Below are 21,994 nucleotides of genomic sequence, written 5' to 3' on the forward strand. Positions count from 1 at the left end.
AGTGCTCCTAAACTTCTTTTTATCAGGATGACTCTTAAGGTTAGATATATTTGCTTCCTATTTGTGAGTCTGAGAACTGCCAAGCAGAATGCAAATGTCCCTAAGCACTGAGAAGATGGAGGTCTCTACCTTTTTTGCATTACTTGGAATATAATGAAATGTATTTGTGTTATTCATTGTATTTTATAGCAGAACTGAGCCATGGTCTGTGTGCAGATATCTTGGTTGTTTATCAATAAAAGTCATAAATATGGCTGCAACTATTTTGACAGTCTAGAAGTTGCCACTGTTAGAATTTGCATTTCTGTGATTACAATCAAAGTACACTAAGGCAGTCATCTACAAGAATCATTTTGAAAAATTCAAAGGACCCATTCTAAGATTACTGCCACATCCACCATAAGCTTGTGTCTATTCATGAACATCTATGTCACACCATGTAGGAGTAGTGTGTGCACTTATTTGTGAAGATCAGCATCACCCTATATAAGAGTAAAGCTTGTATTATATTTGTGAAGATCTATGTCACACTATATAAGAGTAAAGTTACAGAGATGAGGGTTGGGAGAGCCAATCTGTCTATGACTCCGAGTATCTCAGTATGTCGAATAAAACATATAAAAACAGACAAAAAGGAGCCATAATGTAAAATCTTAAAAGAATAATAAAACGTAGAGAAAAGTGCTTAGACGTTACCCCTCATTTCTTGCAATGTAAGCTCATATTTAAGTTCAGATGGACCGGGTTAACAATCACTATTTTTAATGTTAAAATGCCCTAGGGAAGTTATAAATGCACCAAATATGCTGTTAACCTTACTTTATATTGTGTGCAGCTGTATGGCTTTGTACCAGGGACCAAACTTCCTAACTGGGCCAGCAAAGTGAAAGAGGCTTTTTTTCCAAAACCTTTCAATAACAATACTTTGCTTGTCACTAGATTTCCATTTCATTTTTTTCTGCTACTTCACACTATAGTTTGGTTTAGATTTTACTTATTTCCAATTACTTTTTTTTGTTGTCATTTTTGCTGAGAAGTCACTGTATATTACAGAATAGGGACAAAAACAGGCAAGAAACATAAAGGACAGAGAGAAGAGAAAATTCAAATGTTTATTTCAGACACCCAGAGCCGAAATCATAATTCCCATAATCGTTCTCACTGGCAGGTTTAAAGAGACACTGTAACATTTTTGTAGACCTTCCTGGGATCACTAACAGTAAGAATCATCAGTTGATCTTATGACAACTCATCAAAAATGACAATTTTTGTTCTTCTTCTTTGCTGCCTACATGGGAGGTTAAAATCTATTCATCAACTTTTAAAGAGGATTTTAATGGTTTTAGATCATTTACAAGCATTGGCAGGGCACATTAAAGGGGAAAATGTCAGTCATATTTCAGTGCCCCTTTTTTGGTGGGTTTTTTTTTTTTTTCGTTTTTTTGCACAGGACTGAGATGAAATCAGAAGCACTGAGGTCAGATTCTCAGGATGAGGAGACGTGGTCTGCCCTCGGGTTCACAGGTTTGCACTTTATGAGCTTTGCACAGAAACGGCACTACAGGCTAGCCCTGGCTCCCGGGCCATGACTCGCTGACTTGCATACTGACACATGGTTCTTGCTGACATCCCAACACAGCACTTACCTAGGAGACTGACGGTGAATATTGATACCTCATCAGAAAACAGGATTCTAACTATGAACCCCTGTGCTGTTTCGGTGCTGCTGACAGAAATAATGTCTTCAAATGTCCCTGCTTGGACAATGGCCCTCTACAAATTACTCACTAAAATGACCCTCATGGCAGAGAACAAATAAAACAAAAAAATTCTTAGGCAGAAGGTCAAATTAGTCGAGGCTGTATAGTAGTATCTCAGATAAAATATAGTAGAATTTACAACAATAAATTAATTCAATTAGGTGTAAAACTGCAACATTTTAGCTGTAACGGCCACTAAAAGTGCAATGAAACAAATCTAATTACCTTAATAAGTCTATGCCTCATTATGATGCTAAACTTCAAAACTTTGCCTGCTTTTTATTTTTTCAGTCAAGGAGTAATGATCCTAATACCCTTGCTTTCTTTCAAATGGTTTGTGAAAGACCAGAAGCCTCAGAAGAAGAGATGGAGAGTGTCTGGACTCACAGCCCTGGACCAATGCATGGAGGCAGCGGTCTGCCCTCCTACGGAATGGACAGCTGAGTGGCTGCAGCATCTGCTGAGATTCCCTTCTACAGAAATCAGGGCCAGTCCAGGTGATTTCTACAGGTCTTATAACAGTCACATTTGAATCGTGAATCAGAACACTGGATTATAGCTGAAGAACAAACATCTGAACTCACTTATTAAGTACTTTCACACACATTCAGTATTTATTTCATGAAAGTACAAATTAAGTAAAAATTTTAAAAGATTAGAAAATCTTATATTAATATGATCACACTGGAAGCCTGCAATACAGGTTGATCTCTATATCAGCCTGAAGACTGTCCTGTTTTTCACTGGCCTTCTGGACTTTATATTGTAGTGAGGAAAAGAAATGGAGAAAATAACAGTAAAAACAAAACAAAAAAAACTCCTATATAACAATGGTGTTAAAAAAATAAAATATAGGAATTCAAAACTAACCACTGTATTTCACTGTATTTTCATTGACTGTATTAATCGATGTAATTTAAAACGCTGGGTATACATATAAATCTGATATATAATAAAAAGGTTATAAGGAAGTTCTGTCATTTTTTTCAGTTAAAGAAAAGTTGACCCATTCAACAGACTACTATTCAGCAATAAAAAAGGAATGACCTACTGATATAAACAACGATGATAAATCCCACGCTGAGTGAAAGAAACCTGACTTCAAGTTACCTGTTGTATAATCTCATTTATATATATTTTTTATTCTGTAAAAGGATGAACTGTAGGAGCAGAAAACAGATTACTGCGTGATTACAGGGTTGGAGGGGAGAAAACAGACCATGAGGAGGCTCAGGAATCTTGTGGGTGACGGACTGTTCTATATCTTGATTAGGGTGGTGGTTACACAACTCTGTGGAGTTTTAAAAAATCATAGAACTATATGCTAGAAAGGGTGAATTTAACTGTATATAAGTAACACCTCAGTAAATCTGACTTCAAAAACAACACAGCTGATATTTTTCACTAATATACATATGGTGCCCCCCAAAAAGGTGGAGGGAGCCAGCCTTCTTATGGTGTCAGCGGTGAGTGAAAAGAGGGCCTGGTCCACAGGTTTGGATTTCAGAAACTTCACAAGGAAGACAATACCCAGGGGTACTTTTAGGAGGTTAAATAAGTTATGAAGTTCTCCAACTTGCTGTTGTACAGCAAGCAAATCCTGATGGGAAGGAGACAGGAACCTGAGCGTTTCTACTTTCACAGTGATTATGCCACATGAGCAAGGTGCCTTTCCTCATTCTGCTCTACTAGCTGCTGGTCAGTTACCAGTGGACTCACATTTATGCACCTTGGCCCAGAGCCCACCACTGGGGCAATGAAATATCACACTTCTGAATTCAAGAACGTAATTTACAGAAACAAGATCTGTCTTTTTTCTGCCTTCCGGTTAGTGTACTGTTAAACTAAAAAAGATGCCTGCTTTTGCACTAGATCACTGGAGAAAAGTTTCACAAATCACCTGGAGGGTGAAATGCACACAAGGTGAAGGCACCCTCAGTAAGCGACGGAGCATGAAACCAGACTGACATCTCTGAAGTCCTGGCTCACATTCATGTGTTGAGTTAGTGTTCATTCTAGGAGGATACACATGTATAAATATGGGAAGAGATGATGAAACACATTTAAACAAAACAAAGTTCGCATAATGAACAAACAGGATTGAGGATCCCAGGGTCTAGGAACCAGGAAGGGCTGCTCTAGCATAGTGCATCTGGTGAAGGCAGGGAGGTTTCATTTTCCCATGCAGCCAGTAGGGTAAGCATTTGGGTCCTGCATTTTGGGGGAAATCAGGAGAGAGCCTCTTCTTCTGGGAATACCAGCCTACAGGGTTGTTAGCACTAACCAGGCTGATCAAATTCCTCTAATTTCAGGGCATGAAGCAGAAATGTCAGTGGCTAAAGGTCATCACTGCTGTTTCTCCCCTAAAAAATGAAAAAACCAGCAGGTATCCCATGGGTCAGAGAGAAATTGGTTAACTGCCTAAGAGTGATCTGGCCTTCCGTCAGCCTCCTGATGGGTAGTCGTGGCCCTCTTTTTTGCACAGATGCATGTCAGGCCCCAGTCACAGGTGAGTCTAGGGTCTGATAAACACACTCTGTCTTTTCTGACTTCACTCCCGAAAAAGTCTAGATTACAAAAACAAAATATATATTATCTATTACACTGAAAACTATTTTCACTAAAATCCAAACTGAAAAGTGGGTATGAAGTTTAGGAACAGAGAACAATGAGATTACAAAACAGTAAAATAATGAAAGAGCTTCAGAGAGAACATTCGCTTCAACCATTTTCCAAGTTTTGGATAGATTTTAAACTTTTGAGTATTTAACTCAAAAATAACTTTAACAGGAAGGGAGATGATGATGAAAGGACAGATACTTCTACATTAGGACTTATCCTTCCTAAACCAGACCAATAAAAATGTTTTGTTTATGACTTAAGCTCATGTATTTATTATAGAGGCTGTGGGTGATCCATAAGTACTGAAATAGAAATAAAAATTATTTTGTTTAATATTTTAAACTAAAACAATGGTTCTGCCTTTACATAGACACACCTTGAATAAGGGGCAGTAGGAAAAGACGGAGTCCTGCTGCAGCCTCAGGCTCCCTGGACACCACCACCACCACCACAGCACATTAGCAGCACACACCCCCGCTGTACTAAGTGCGAGGTGTGGCGCATCAAGCCATCAAAGGAATTTGCTGAGTGTACCAAGTGTGTGTCTCAAAAAAATTCTTCACATTAGCTAGACCAAGGTTAACAAACACTAAAATCTTTCATGAGGGGGTTCTGTGATTGATATATTTCCACAACTTGCTAGAGCTTGCACTGATTAGTCTCTGCCAAAGAATATTTTCCACCTGCACTCAGCGATATCCTAGATTGACAACCCTGTCAAATTAACTTGAAAACATAACATTTTATTCATAAAATATTTCCCTAAGTAAAAAATTGTGGACTTGTTATTATTTTGTACCAGTGAGCTATATTCTTCTTCAGGATAAAATAATGGGCATCATATAAAACCTATTGGAGAAGAGCTGTGATTTTTATGCATACAATGTTTATAACACTGTTAAACGTCTTTCCAAGCAGCATTATCTCTTTTCCAAATTTGAAACCTGCACAAAGAACTTACATAAAACACAGAGAAAACATCCCTAAAATTACAGAAGTTAAATACTGAAAGTACAGATAATTCATTATGAGTATTAACTGTTTAGAAGCTAATTACATTATTCCATTCTTTAATATGTAAGAGATAATGCTTGCATTTTTAATCCTGCAGAATAGGAAGAAAAAATTTTTGGTTCAATGCCTTTATTACCTGTGTGACGTAAGGGAGTTGGAGGGGATCTTAATGAATTAACAAAATCAATTAGCTCTTAGGAGGAATTAAAATCATACATAGTCATTAGTTTCTTCTAATATGTTGAGGAAAACTCACCATAGGAAAAATTCTAGCAAGTAAAAAAGAAAATGTTTTTGGATTTCACATTAGAGAGTATATTTTTCTTATTTAAGTACATTTTTGTGTGTAAGGAGAGTGGAACTGGAAACAGCACCCACAAACACTTGTCTGTAAAACTGCAAGGTATTATGTAAAGGGTCCACACATCAATTCCTTATATAGAACTTCTAAACACAGAAAAACATTGTGTGTGTGTGTGTGTGTGTGTGTGTGTGTGTGTGTGTGTGTGTGTGTGTGTGTGTGTGTGTGTGTGTGTGTGTGTTTTCCAATATAGGGAGAAAAGGCCTCCTAGTAATTTTATTCAACACCTCCAAATTTATATGAAGTACCTGGCTAGCTTTTTCTTTTTTTAAAAAAACATGAGAATAAGGTATTTTATTTTATTAATAGTAATAATAATAAAGGTTCTGACACTTCCTACAAGCTTCTTTTAAATCTTATAAATTAAATACATATTTAAAGATACAGACAGGTTTACATGTTTGCTTTATATCACACAAGAAGAACATGTTAATATGTGTCTAAACAATGAAGCAGTTTGATAATCTATAAAGCACTTTATCTTTTCCACTATTGCAAGGCATATTATTTACCAATAAAATGCAAACACCTCACATACGTATATTCCTTCATATCTGTATTTTAGCAAATCGCAAATCACCAAAATTCAGTTATTGTGTTTATCTCAAAATAAAGAAAACCCCAAGTTTTATAACATATTTGAGTATTTTCTAGTGTGTGTCATTTCAAAAGACATTAACCAATTTCAAACAACTTAGCTAATAAACCAGCAGGGAAAAAGCTGACCATTTTCAATTGATAAAATTAAATTATCAAGAGGGTTAGGTCATAACATTCTATTGATAAATATTTAAATAACTTTTTACAAAAATAAGAAATGCACTTTCTAGTTTATCATTAGTTCAAAAAACAATTTCAAGGAGATAAAACAAATATCAAAAGAGTTTTCTCTATAAATTTTTCTCTTTATTTACTGGTATCACTACATAGGAATGATATTTGGATTAATCTTTTCAAAGACTTGGGAAGCTACTGTTAACTTCTGTATTAGAAAAAAAGGAATTTCAATAGCATGTATTTTTACATAAAGTAGTTCCTAACAGCACTTTTTAAAAAACAGAAATGAAAATATAAAGAACTGTGACAAAGGAAAAATAAATTAATAAAACAGCACTCAAAATTCCTATTTTCAAAGATTAAAATTACTGAATTATTTATTTTTACTATAAATAAGAAATGTTCACTGGGCACTTTAATCAGACTACTAGTCAAAACTACGAGGCAAGGGCCACTGTACAATGACATGAACTTTCCACCTATGGAGTAGATCCTAGCACATACCGGGGAGGGGACAACCTGCGCCCCCCATTTCTGGTCTTCATTCATTTAGGAGTGTTGACTAGTGTGGCGAAGGCAGGTTTGCTGGTGATGAACTCAGGATAAAATGGAAAAAATGTGAACCTTGACCTCTCTAACACCACTTAAAAATCAGAACCAGATCCGCCGCACACCACCCCCCGCCTTTAGCCTGACAAATTGGAAACCCGATCCCCTCCCCCAGTCAGACGCAAGGCTGAGCTGCCAACTCCTGGCGCTGCTCTGCTGACCTCCCTGCAGCCCAGAAGCACAGGACGACCCTGAGCAGTGCCCAACTGCACATGGTGTCCAGAGTTTACAATGCTGAGTGTCAAAAACGGTCTCTAACTCGCTGCCTCCTTTGCCTTGTTTTCATGGTTCATTTGTAAGTTTTGACTGAACAAGAAGGAATGTTTAAATTTTGACTGCTGGAGGATAGAAACTCCATCATCTGGGTTCCCCAGTCCACTCTTCATCACCTCGCTCTTCACAGCACTATCATTTTAAATTGACCAAAATATCCTCATCTGATCAGCTGGCACTAACCACAGACATAGACTGCTTTCTGTAAGAAATATTTCTCAACTAAGGGTTTATTTTCAACCTTTTCTTCCTCATTTTGTCCTTGATTATAGAACTTTTTTATTTCATATCTCCTTTTTCTCTTCTCCAACCTAGTTGGTTTGTAAGAGCAGAAAAAGTACTAGGATGATTACAACTACTTGGTGTAAAGCCTAGTACAGAATTGAGCTGTTTTTATTTCAAAGAAAAACAAAAATTGCTAAAAATACCTGTTGTCCTCTATTTGTTCAAACTGGAAATTCTGGTATTAGGCAAAAATGGGGGGAATTATACAACATGTTAGGCTAGGGTGATAAAAACCACAGGGGAAGAGGAAGAGAGAGAGATTAAATGACATTAAAAGATATGCAAGTCTTCATTTGATTAACTTAAATCTAATTATAAAAAGTCACTGCTCAGTTCCCCACCAAACAAGGAGAACTCAAAAGGTTTAAGTAAAAAAAAAAAAGAAAAGAAAAAAAGGAAAGAAAGAAAAAAGGCGGTTAGAGAAGCACAAATGAGGCTGAAGGAAAGCTCTTGGAGACCAGTGGCTTTGAACTGGGGCTCCCCAGCCGCCGGGCCAGCGAGGCGGAGCGCAGAGGCCGCAGCTCGTGTTAACAGACCCGCATTGTTTCCAGAGGCAGCTAGAAAACGCTGCTTTATATCTCCTCACACCACAGGCTCCGTGCACAGCCCCAGAAAACGCGGCCGAGAGTGCACAACCCACAGGAAGAACAAAACACATAGATGTATACACAACCCCCAACCCTCTGTCCACCCCACCAAGACAGAAAAACACATCTTTCTGCTATAAAGTACCCCTAATTCAATTCCTGGCTGGCAAACTGTGGTAAAAAGGATGTTATGGTGGTGCATAATTTATAACTGGAAATTTCTGATTCATGTGGGATTTGGGGCATTTCTTTGCCCTTTACCCACCACCTCTCGCTCCCACCTCAGGCGCAGGGAGGTGGAAGCTGTCAGGCGGTGGGGCCGACGCCATCAGGCAGCGAGGAGATAAACACTGCTTTCTTGAGACTGCAGTTATTCCACACCTGTTTAAAATGTTTATATAGTAATTAAAGATTAATGCTTATTCCAGACCAGATAAATATGAGACAGTGCATATGTGTATATACATATATGAATACACAATGCTGCAAAGAACAAAGATTCTATTGTATTGAGCTTACTTAGCGAAGGGTACACGTTTTAAAAAGGCCTGAGCTTCACAGAGTTTACGTTATAGAAGGAAAAAAAGGCTTAAAAATGTTAAGTGGTTGGAGCTACTGAGTGCCTTACAGAAAGCAGGTAGTTAGTTGTAAGAGCTAATTCAGCTGCTAATCGTTTGGTTTTCTATTTACTAAAGGGGTGAGTCTCAGTTTACTCCTGACCAGCAGTCAATTCAATGGGTCACTCTGAATTGCTTACTGAAGTTCAACAATTAAAACTGCTGAGACCAGGAAAAAAATTTTTCAGCTTCAAAAATACTAGGAATTATAACCTACAGGTCTTATTTTTAATTTTTGAAAATGTAATACGATGAGCTGTTTGGGTAAGAGCTCTGGGCCATACTGCACGATCGTCACCCCAGGAACCAGTGGAGAGCCTGCTCTGTGAGCAGAGGCTGCTGAACCTGCGAGGGTACACTCGCCACACGGCAATCCCAGGAAACCTCCCAGCTTTGTCACCAGCACACACAGTGTGATTTGCTCATGTCCTTTCCAGGAAGGAAAATCAATACACACCACACTCACAGAATGACAACATAAGTATACTTTTTAGTTTATAATACTGTGATTATTTTGTTAACTTTTTAATTAACAACAAAAAAGTTAAAAGAATTAGTGTTGTCTTTTGGTTTATGCAAAAAATATCCTCCTGACAAATTGCATGCATATATTTAGTTACATATCCCAATTTACAATAATTTACAAAGATTATTTTTGTTCCCTTCTGATTAAATTAATTCTGGTGCAGTTTTTAATAAATGCAGAAACTATTCTGAACTTGAGACAGCTGAAAATTGTGACAGTTTTAAAGGTTAAAATGTTTACATACTGCATTTTCTTAAAGGACATGCTAATAGGGTCAAAAAGGATTATATAAAAAGTGGTTAAATAAGTCTCATAAAGTAATCATTAAAGTAATCTGTGAAGAAAGTTCCCCCCCATGAAATGTTAACCAAGACATTTTATTTATACTACCACAGGGTAAGACAAGCAATCAGGCATGAGTTTACCAAGGTATCAATAAATCTGATAGTTTATGGGCAAATACAGACAGAAATAATTTTGACAAATCTAGAATCCATTCATCTGGATTTTGCCACACTGTGGACAAAGACCCCCACCGCACTTTACATCCTAACACCTGCCAACTAACTTGCACCCACTCAGCCAAAAACTGGAACCCTAAAAGCTCCCTAAGCACTGCAAGAGACGGTCCCGCCAAAATGATCCCTTAGGAACAAGTGGACACTTATCCTGGAGAATAAGGAGATAAGAGGAATTTTCCCTCTATTGCTTGAGCAACTTTGAATTATTAATAAGCACGACTAAGACGTTTAATAACAGTAAATCAAAAGAAAAGTCTGAGAGAACAAATCAGAACAAAAGTTAAAATTGGTTGAGAGGTAAAATTATGAGGAAAACACACATTCAGGAACACTGACAACAGAAGGCAGAATTTTTGGAGGCACAGGTAACATACTACCCTGTTTCCTGCAGGTGGCCCTCATGTCTGTGGCTGGGGGTTTCTCCCCACTCCTAGGAAGGGAGGGTCCTAAACCTCAACCTTTCCTCTCAGTAGCTGTTTTGCCATCAGTAAATGCCTGCCCACTGAGTTTATTCACCAGTCTTTTCTAAATGGTTAATCAGGTAACCCGGGAAATATTTTTATATATTGCTGAAGTAAATATGGGGTAAAATACAGATGACCCAAGGAAGACAGCACTGATTTGTACTGAATACACGTAGTTTCATAAACTGTGCACTCTTTATCACAAGGTTTCCTCTAATCCAGGGCGAAAAAAAAGGATGGAAGGAAATTGAGAGCCACTATTTTGCAGAGCACTGAGGTAGGAATTTCTACATTCCTTACTTCATTTAATAATTTTTAAGATTCTTTGAGTTTAAGAATTTTACTAATTATAAATTTTATCTCAGAGGTGTCCAAAACGGCAGAGTTGGGATTCACTCCTAAATCTCTGAATTCAAATTTAGGACTCTTTCCAGTGCACTGTGCTACAAAGGTTACTAACACATGTTTAGTCGCTCTAGAATGTGTAGAATATATCACATATGATTGCGAATTCAGAGGCTCAATATTCAGGTAAAGTAGTTCTATAACTCAGAATCTTATAAAGCAATATTTGTATGTTATTTAAAATCAGGAGTAGATTCTTTATGTATATTTTAATTTAAAATGCTTATTTTTAATTAATTACCCATAATTTATATTCACTTTCCTTCTAGAAATGATTTCAGACATCTTGCAATGGGAATACCTACAACTGAAATAATGAAGTGCAAAAAAATAAATAAATAAAAATAGGGATTGTGACAGTGGGGAAAGGCACCAGGGCTCTGAGTGAGACAGTGGAAGCTTATGAGCACCCAGCTTCTTTCAGTCTCTCAGCAGACGGGGCAGCTGGAGCAAGCAGGGAGCCTGCTGGGTTATACAGTTCATACTGCTTGGACGTAAGAAAAATACTAGTTCTTCAGAAATGCTTTTCTCTGGCACTAGATGCATGAATTCCCATACATGGACCCTGAGCAGCACAACTGGGAAAGTTTTCCAAGTGTGTTGGTGTGCTAACGTGTTCCTTTGTTATTGTTTTTTAAACAGCACCCCTAAATACAAGGCCAAGCATCCAGCACAACTAGGCAGGCCATTCTGCGCGAGGAGCTAAAGCACAGGTGGGCAGGAATGTTTCTCCATGGTGACCTAACCTGGGGCAGACATAGGGTTTAGAAAGCAGAGGCTGGCATGGTGTCATTCTTTCAACAGCAATGATTTCAGACTCACTCTAAGCACAACCTGAAGGGCTGTCAAGAGCTTGCTTCCTGGTGAATGTCTGGAATTTAGATATTGGGAATTTTTGATCTGTGTGAAAGCCATAGCTTTGATTTTATTTATTGACATTTACATGTACAGTTTTTGTGGGGTCCATGTGTTGTTCATCACAGCTCTATTCACAATAGCCAAGAAATGGCATCAACCTAAATGCGCATCAGCCGATGAATGGATAAAAAAGCCATGGTGTATATACACGATGGAATACTGTACTCAGCCATAAAAAGAAATAATATCCTATCACTTGCAGCAACATGGATGGAACTGGAAACCATCATGTTAAGTGAAGTCAGTTAGGCACAGAATGGCCAATACCTCATGATATCACTCCTAGGTGGAATTCTCCAGAAGTAGAGAGTAGACTACTGTTTACTGGAGGCCAGGAGGGGAGGAGGACAGGGAGGAGGAGTGGTAGACTAATGGGTACAAAACTGTGCTATCTCCCTAAGACAGCCACAGCTTTTAGATGTTCAGGCAGTAACGTTTCTGACATGGTTAGAACAATGAAAAATCTGGGACCATTGCATCCCTGCTTCTCGGCAGGGGAGGAAAGTAGACAGCAGAATCATTTATAGGCAGAAAAAAACCATTTAAGGTTAAAAGAAAAAATAAACTGAGACTGCAGAAAAAGAAACCTGCACGGAGCCAATGTTCAGCACTGTCACCCTGCAGGAAAGGAACTTTTGGCAGGTGATTTCCCCTCTCGGGCTCTGAGGAGGGCCTGCTGAGGACAGGAGGTGTCTTGCCCCCACTGCTCCCTGCTCTCCCTCCTGGATGCACGACTATAATAAGCACAGTGGACAGCTTGGGACATTTCCTCACACTCTGGCATGGGAGAGGGCAGCCATTTAGACTAATGTGCCCCAGAGGGGGTCTTCTGCCCCAGGGTGGGTGCGAGTGAGGTGCCATAAGACCACGCCTGCCTGCCTGCCTGCCACGCACTCCCACCACCACCCCGGCCATGGTACCCGCTTTTCTGGGCAGGGGGAGAGCAAGGCCAGGACAAGCAGCTCCCCATGGCTGTGTTTCTGCCAGCATGCCGTCTCTGGCACTTGAGTTGGAAGGGTTTAACTCAGTGGCCACTTTATTGTAGTTTTTCTTCAGGAATAAGCAGTGAAATCAATGCTGGTTTCTTCCCGTGTTTCCTTCCTCCTCAATTCTGGATGACACCTGTGATGGGTATGGCAGATCTGCATAGAGAAGTGAACTCTGCAGACACTGTCAGAGGACAGGATAAGAAAACTAGGACATGAGACGAGCCTGGGCTCCAGCAGCAATGATGCACTCAACCCTTAGAAGCAGAAGATGTGTTTGCACCAATCAACCCACAAGCTCAATGCCCCCGCCCCCCACACATGCACAGCACAGCTGAAAAACAATCCAAGCCAAATCATCACTGTGGCCCTTCACCTGTGATTCAGGAAACCTCAGACTGGCTTTGTGATACAGTCTCAGCACATTTTGTCTTTTAAGGGAAGGGAAACATTTAGTTTGGTGCCAGTTACCTTGAGATAAATATCTTGAAATACACTCTTCCTTACACATACTCCTTTTAATAGAATAATTATTTTCGTTACACCCAAGACACACCTATGAAGTTTAACAAGTCACTTAGGTATAGTATTCAAAACAAATGTAAAACACACACTGTTAGTTAAATTAAGCCACATTGAGAGTAAAGTTTTATTTTTCTTTATACCACTTCTCACAAAAGGCAGAAATGATACATTTTACCAACTAAATAACGTAAGCAAAAGTAAACATGAACAGGGCCCACGGAACTACAAATGTCCCTTGTTTCATATGCTGGAAGAATGTCTGAGTTCACTGCAGACAGTTGCTACTTTGCATATGAATCAAATCCAGGTTTGGGTGGTTTCCCCTAATGGGAGAGTAAATTCCTCTCCTTTCCAAACTGAACACAATCATCCATACCCCTTCCCCAACCCTGCACACTTTTAAACCATGATCTAATTACTCTGAACATCCACCAGGAGAGTTTACAAGTACCACGTGTTAAAGAGGACCAGGGTTAGCCAGGAAAAGGGAGGGGCAAGGGAGAAAGGAGGTGGGGGAGCCTCCAGCTGGGACCTGTTTGTGACTTCTGGCCTCACTGTTTGAGACTTTCTGGCATTTTTATTGCCTGTTGTCTCAGTGATAATGTGCAAGCATAGAGATATATTAAAACCCTAAGTAAACATATTCAAAGAGAGAAAAAGAATAGGTCATTAGAGAAAACAGCAAAAGAACATTAATTTAGAAGTGACATGTACAGAAAACGCAATATTTTAATTTTAAAAATTGCCATAAAAAGTACTAGTTGAGGCTATTATTATTTCAATGGAGTACTTTGGGAAGCACAAATAAATAATTGTGAGTGGCATTCCCTGAAATAAAAAGCTGAAAGAAACCTTTGGTAAGCTGGACTTTTCCTATTTTCCTTGTTATAGAAATAACTTCTTCATAAAATTGCAAAAAGATTCATCTACTCATCTACCAATTCTATAAAAGAAAAGCATAATGATCCTTGTTTTAGACATACTTGTTTTAGACACACTTGTTCCATGCAAAATACAATAAAACTGCTGTCTAAGCTGCTGCTGTTAATAATAAGGAAAGCCAATTATGATGTAGTCTCATAAGGACCTTTTAAAAACAGTTACAAACAGCTCAATTCCTTTCTTATTAGTCACATAGCAAGAAAATGTTTTCTTATTATTCTACATGAACATAGTCCATAGTAAGACTAACAACAACATGGCACGCTACTAGCCTTTCTTTTCTTTCCTTGTTTTTCCTGAATGGGCACAAATATATCACACTGATACGAAAGCCGGCCAGCCCAGATGTGCTGGCACCATCTTCATTCTGTGTGATGCTGTGAGCACCTCTAGGCACCACATTGTTTACTGGGCAAATGAAGCACTTAATTCTAACTGCTGGCTAGCAAAGCATCCTCCCTCCCCTAAGACTGGATAATTATCTTCCCAGATCCCCTCTTAAAATTAATCTCTCTCCCAGTTATCACCCTCTGCATCAGTGCCAGCCTGAATGCAGTGCTGAGCTGCCCCGAAGACAGCCATCAGGCAGGCTGGCAGGGATCGTTATTTTCACAAAGGGAATAGATAATATTTTAACTGTAATAATTCAGTCCACAGTACTGTAATAATTCCATACTTATTATTTATATTCTTTTGCCTATGAACTTGCATGATATATGTGCCTGATTTCCAAGAAAAATGATGATTCATGCTTTATGGAAAGGTTGCAGAAGTGTACACATTTATTTGTAACTAGACTCCTTTAACATTTTTCCTCAAATTAGTCTGTCAGAACTTATTCTTTCTGCAGGGATATGATAGTCCTATGGACACAATAGCCCACATTTGCTAGCTACATGTGACAACATCCAACAGGGGTACAATATATCACCAAATCAGCTCACAAACTGGCTAGTCACATTATTTATTAGGAGCCACACATGTGACAAATTATTTAACTCAGTTGATCCTAATAAGTCAAAGAGCAAGCAATTAGCTAACTCAGTCAGAGGGCTGTTTGTGGCAATTTATAGATGCGCTCAAGCTGTCCCAGCACTTCAAAGCCCCATTAAGGGGAAACCTTTTAATGACTCACTTGAGATGACAAGTATTACACAGCACATATGGCAGTCAAGAATTTGGCAGCCTATTCTGTTACACTTCGCCTGCCCAGCCCCCACAGCTGTTTACAAGTTTTCAATCTGTGCTTTGCTGTCCTGAGCAGCCACAGAGCCGAAGGGTCAGAAGCCATGGCATTTTCAAGAGCAACAAGTGGCATTAGATTCTTGCATCACACAGGTTTCTGGGAACTGCTGAAATCCCCACACCTTCGTGGGTCTATGTGAGTTCTTTCCCAGGAGAGGAAAGACAGAGACCCGAGAAGATGAGGAACAGCCTACTGGCTTTTCGCAAGTTGCTTACTCCAACTCAGTCTCAGGGTCTTCACAGGCAATGTGAAGACAATAAAAACCTCTCTCACATGGGTTTTGGGTGAAGGAACTAACTCAATGTTGGTAAGATGCTTGAAGATGAAAAGGGTTATCTATGTAAGTCTTAAGGATTACCATCATGCATTGCAACATTAACTGTGCATGCCAGAGGCTGCTCTGCATTGGGGCCTCCTCCCACCACTTTTCCTTCAGGAAGTTTTTACTTGGACCGGATCCACATCCACACCCTTAATTCCACTGCCAGCCACCTGCCCCACCTTTGGAAGAAGAGCGCAATGCCACAACTAAACTTTTCAATTTTGAGCAACGACTTCCCAGAGGGATGCCTATTTTGGGGACACATTTTCCCCTGCAAACAGGGAACATGATAAGCTTAGACACAGAAATAAAATACCAGCTGACTCACTGGGTAATTTTATTGTTGTCCGCAACGTTCAGGCAGTACTCAAGAAAATGGCACTAAGAGGGAAGGATTACAGAAGACATAAGGTTGAAGATGTTTACTGTATAAATGCTGAGAGACCCAAACACCAAAGCAATGTACTTATTTTTAAGCGGTAAAGGTCCTACCTCCTTATCTGTGGTTTCGAGTACGTCAGTAAGGCCAGCTCGGTGAAAGAAAGGCTTAATCAATAGGAGAGGTTGGTGACAGATGGAAAACACAACGCCCAACCTTGTTTGGATGGGACCATGATTCACTGAGAAAAAACAAGTCAGTCTCTTCAAAAGTCCCGGTGACCACCAGAACTCGTCAAATCCTCTCGTACCATACCCTCGCTTTATTCACATGGACCCATTAATTGACTGTGCTTCCCCATTTCCCAACAGCCACAGCTGTGTCAGAGCCACGCTGCAGGGGCATCTTGCAGAAGGAACCCACCTCCAGTGCTAGGAGTCACTCTGTCCCTGATGTTAGTTTTAGTTTTTCCCTTTGGCTTGGTGGAATTCCAAGTTTGTTATTTTGGTTACATAGAAAAGCTTAAGAAAAGAAATGTGAAAATCAATAGGTGATACAGAAAGAACAGTGGAAAGTTTTTTTTTAAGTTGTGGTTTAAACTTTCAAGTCTCCCTCCCAATACCCCTTAGCAAAGAGGGAGTCACCTTATATTCAAGAACTAATAAAATGCCATGTTGTATGGGGCAGCCTCTTAATTGTAATATTTTGAACAACTATGTACCATGCTGGGAAGTGGAGGGAGAGGGAGAACATGTTAGTTTGAAACAACATCAATCAGTCCTAGTTTCTATGCTTCAAAGGTCAAGTGAGAGAATCCTCTGCAAACAAGAGCTGTAATCATTATGGGTATGATTTGATAATTTTAAGAGTTTGATGTCAACAACCCTTTAAAAAACACTCTAAAAAGCAATATACTAGGAGGCTAGGGGGAGCATGACCCTATATATATATCCACAGGATGAATGAAATAGCAGATGTCCTCATGCTATGCACTGAAGACTGGTGGCTTGGGATAGATTTCCTGCAGCAGCACCAGCGATGGATTCAAAAGCCCTGCCTGAAAATGTGCTCTGGAGCACATGATTCATAAAGTGTCTCACAGTATAGAGACAGCAATGTCAAACATGTGTTGAAGAATCTGAATAAAATTGTTTTATAAAATGTGAGTAGGAAAAATCCCAATATTTGGAAATATTTTAATGTTATTTTAAATATGTATGTGTAATTAATTGAGCAAATTAAATATTTATAATTATTTGACCATTTTGTCCACATTCCTAAATGTTTAAATATTTAGTTGGCCTAGAACATTTTTTGTTTCTTCTCATTTGGAAAACATAGGACTGTCTCATATTTGAGGTTACCTATTTTGGAGCATTTTTAAAATTCAAAATAAAAAGAATACTAAATGGTAAAATAGTGTAAGAATATCCAATAGAGTTCTATTCAAAGAAGACCTTTACCATTAATGAATTTGAATTAACGTAAGAGAACATCAACTGATGTGTATAATTCAAATTTTAGCTATAGAAAATATCTGAATAACTTTTACTTGACCAAATATATTTTATATTACAATCTTTTTTTCTGTTTACTTAGACACACACACAAAGGATATGCATCAACACAATCTCTGAGTATTGGAATTAAAAGGATTGTTTTAAGGTATGTAAGTGCCACAAAATATGTTATAGAAACGATTTAGTCATTTAGTTAACACATACACACACACACCCCACACATACTACTCCACTGTCTCAAAACCTTCAAACACCAGAAGTACAAGGGTAGATTCAAAACCTTAAGAAACTGTCAGATGATAATACCCCTATCATTATTCTTAAAGTCACTATGTCATATCTCAAGATATTTTCAATGGTTTTTTTTCTTGTAGTATTGCCAAATATTTTCACAACTTCTATTGTCAAATATTATGCCAAAGTAAACTTGATAAAGTAAAACTGGCTCAAAATAAGATTAGTACATTGTTAATTACATGTTTTAAAACACGAGGGCGTAAGTAATCTTATGCAGTCTTCTACTATATCTTCATTTTAAAAAATAAAAAGAATTCCATGTTAGTAAGGCTAAGAACACCTTCTAACTGTGTTTTCTGTTATGCTCAGGAGCTGAATGTGAAAAGGATGTTTGAAGTGAAACATAAAAGAAACCATTTATTGATTTATACATTCTTTAACCTAAGGATGTAATCCTCTTGAGGGCATGGCATAATGACCAGACTCTGAAAACAAATGCGATGGCTTGTGAAAGGAGCAAACCTACGCCCAGATGATTGAGAGGCCATGGCGTGAGGCTGAGCTGAAAAACAGAGCAGGTTGGAGTAGAGGATGCAGGTTCTTATCTGCCTCCTGGACCATTTCTGAACTTCCGAGATCTTCATCTCTCTCACTTAAAATGGGAATAATAATACTCCATATAAACTGGTGCTACTGTGGGGACTGATGAAAGGTTACTCAAGAGAAAGCTTTCTGGAAACTCTGACACAATATAAATGTTAGGTATTATTAAGGACGTTTCTATGCATTCATTCAACAAACTTATTTGGAATATAACATGAAACCAAATGCTTTCCTTCTTTTTTGATTTCTAGTGAAAAAGAAGGTAATTAATTCTCCTACATAAAAGGGTTCTCTAATCATCCTTACTTCTTCCCACAGAAAAAGTGAACATGTAGGAAAAGCGCACTGGGGACAGTCACGGCTAAAATGCCAGAGTGATACAACACTCTGCTCCCACTTTGTTTCAGAGCCGTGGTCCTCTCAGAATAACAGACAAGAGCAGCCTCCAGCTCTGGTTCCTGACATGCTGATGGACGGCAGGACTGGCCTTTCCTTCCCCTCAGGGGAGCTGCCCCACTGGAGCTGACTGTCACCTCCTGCCTGTGCTGGGAGGGGCTGGACTCACACAACATTTCTTAAGTCTCACAGCCAGAGCCACAGAAGAGTGGTCTCAGTTTGCAGTGGATTCCCAGATGTTCAGCAGAACTACTGATGGAAAAAATAAAAGGGGCCTGAAAAGGGGAAAGACTGAAGGTACACCTCCTTCTTCTGTCAACTCTCCCATTTACTTTAGACCCTGGATACTCTAAATAAAAGCACACTTTGGAGGGAAAAAAAAAGTGCAACGAAGACACATCCAAGTCATTTGTAATGTACATGGGCACTTCAAAGAGTTCATGGAAAAACAGGAGTGAAAGATAATACAAATCTGTCCATGGACTTTGTGAAGTACCCTTGTACTGAGAGAGATTTAAAGACTAAGAAGGTTGGCAGGTGCACTGTTTTGTTGACCACCTGGCATGGGGGATTTATCACGTATATCTCAGGATGTGGGGTGTAGAGGAGTTTCACATTTTCTGAAGGATGCTCTGTTTGGAGAGTAAAATTACACTGACTATAAGATCTATAAGCAAAATACTTTTGCTACTCGGAGCAAACTGTTGGGACTAACAGGTTAGCCACCTTTACTTGCTGTCTTCAGCTCTGCTGGCATTGTGACTGGCTACATCTGTGTTCCCAGTAGCTGTAACATGACTGTATGCAGAAATATTATCTCTCTTAAAAGTCCTTAAGATAGCTAGGCAAAACAATCTACATTAATTTATTCCCCAGGGACATCCTTCCATTTTTATAACCATGGGTGTTCTAAAGGATAATGTGATACGTTAACCCTCAGAAATGTAACCAGCAGCCATGGGGGAATTCCTGGCTCTACAGTTGTGCCCTGGAGTGCACAGACTTGGACACATGACATTTATTCCTGTGCAGCTGAGCTCTTCTATTTCTGCTGGCCACGCAGGACTCTGCTTTTGTGAAAAAGTTACGTTTATAGTAGTGTGAGATGTAGAATGCAAATGAACATGTTAATGCTCTTAACAGATATTATTCCATCCCTAGAAATATGAATTGATGTATAAATAGATTCTAATTTCTGCAGAATCTAGTGGAGAGCCAAGTAAATAATTAGATATATGAGAATAGCACTTAAAAAAAAATTTAGAAGACTCTAAAAGAATGAAGATTTTCACAGTAGATATATACTTAAGAGAGCAAATGATATAACCTAGGGTTTGAAACAGCCCTAACTTTTTCTAAATACACGTGGGCCCAGAGCTATCATCACACTCACCACCACCTCCATGTGGTTTTCATGAGCATGTTTCTTTGCACACAGCGGGCCCCGTGAGGTCAGAGATTCTGTCGTACTATTTTGTCATCCACCTCCAGTGAGAAACAATAGTCTCAATAAGTGGTTGGTATTTAAGAAATATTTGCTAAATTAATGTTTATAAAAAGCTGTGAACAAAGAAAAAGGGAAAAAAGGAGAATTCAAGGATTACTTCTAAAATTTTGTTATGTTCATGAAAGAGAAAGCAATTAACTGGTTACTTTCTATTGAAACAGGAATTGGGTACAATTCAGGGGAAAACATTTAGATAGAAGTGAGAAGGAATTGACTACAAGAGAGACAAAACACAACACTGGCTACCAAGAGAGGAGGTGGAATTTCTCAGAATTCTCGGAAAGTTTTGAAATGCACACCTTGGGTAGGCTGGATACTGACCTGCTAAGGAAGCAATCTGGCTGGGCGAGTAAATTTCAAGTGACTTCAGAGCAAATATGGGTCAATATGAACTAACACGGGCATTTTTAGGTTAAGTACAACCCAATTATGAGCCAAGTAAAAAACTAAATATTTTTTGAAAACAGAATTTATTATTATTTCTCAGCATGTTACCAGAGATCTTTTCATATTGAGATAACATAAAGACCTTTCACTATAGATTTTCTCTCATTTTTACTTCTCTGTGTTTAAGCAGCAAAATCCCTAGTACTGGCTGGTAAACATGCTAACAGACTGGTCCACTGATTCCTGCCAGATCAACCACACAATGGGTGGCTTCAGTTTTTCAATTCTGAAATCTGTTAACATCTCTAAACTATCTGCATGTAGAGTGAGGTCTGAGCTAAATATTGTGTATGAGATCTTGCACAGCATTCTGAGAGACGGAAACCTGTTGTAGCCATTAGACGCACAGTCCTTGTAGCACGACAACATTTTTTAACCTGACACTGTATTTAAGGCTCCAAAGAGGTACTACTTATTTTGCTTCAAGAACATATGACCTCACTCTTCATGTGAGATGTGCACAGAACTTGGTAAACATAAGGGGAGAGAATACCTTGAATTTTTTTTTTTAATTTTATTATTTATTACCAGCATATTCATTATTACAAATAGTAATTTATCTTTATGCTCTTTACCTGACCTATAGTTCCCTAAGCTCCCTCTCTCCCTCTTCTCTCCCATCTCTAGTATCCTTAGGTTTGCTCTCTCCTGTAAGTTCAACGTAGTGTCCTTCCTCCTGCCTCCGTCCTTCCCTCCCTCCTTCCTTCCATTCCTTCCTTCCTTCTTTGCACCCAGTATTTCGCTTTCCTTATCTGGCTTATTTCACTTAAAAAACATGGAACGCTTCACAAATTTGTGTGTCACCCATGTGCAAGGGCCATGCTAATCTTCTCTGCATCGTTCCAATTTTAGTATATGTGCCGAAGCAAGCACCAGAATACCTTGAATTTATTATTCAACAGGTACCCGAGTAGACAAGTGGAGGAGAGTGAAGGACAGTAAGTGAGATGCTCACTCTCCGGCAGAGTTCCTAGTACAGGGCTGGGAAAGCCGAGCGTGAGACTGAAGAGGAGGAAGAGATGCCCAAGTGTCCTACTGTTACAAGAAATTTTAAAAAACTTAACTGGGCCAAGTTGGGGGCTTACTGCTCTTGTATTACCCAATATTGCTTAGTACTCTTGCTTTACCTAACAATGCAAGTAACG

General features: G+C 38.9%; 1 protein-coding gene and 1 non-coding gene across 2 annotated transcripts in view; both read right to left on the reverse strand.

The window, feature by feature from the left end:
- GMDS (GDP-mannose 4,6-dehydratase) overlaps positions 1 to 21,994 on the reverse strand; it is a 595,298-nt gene that overhangs the window by 223,997 nt on the left and 349,307 nt on the right. The window lies entirely within an intron of this gene.
- On the reverse strand, positions 21,619 to 21,722 carry LOC134379324 (U6 spliceosomal RNA). The gene has a single exon (XR_010023728.1). It is a non-coding gene; the product is annotated as a U6 spliceosomal RNA (small nuclear RNA).

This window comes from Cynocephalus volans, chromosome 5 (genome assembly GCF_027409185.1).
Source record: "Cynocephalus volans isolate mCynVol1 chromosome 5, mCynVol1.pri, whole genome shotgun sequence".
NCBI lineage: Eukaryota > Metazoa > Chordata > Mammalia > Dermoptera > Cynocephalidae > Cynocephalus > Cynocephalus volans.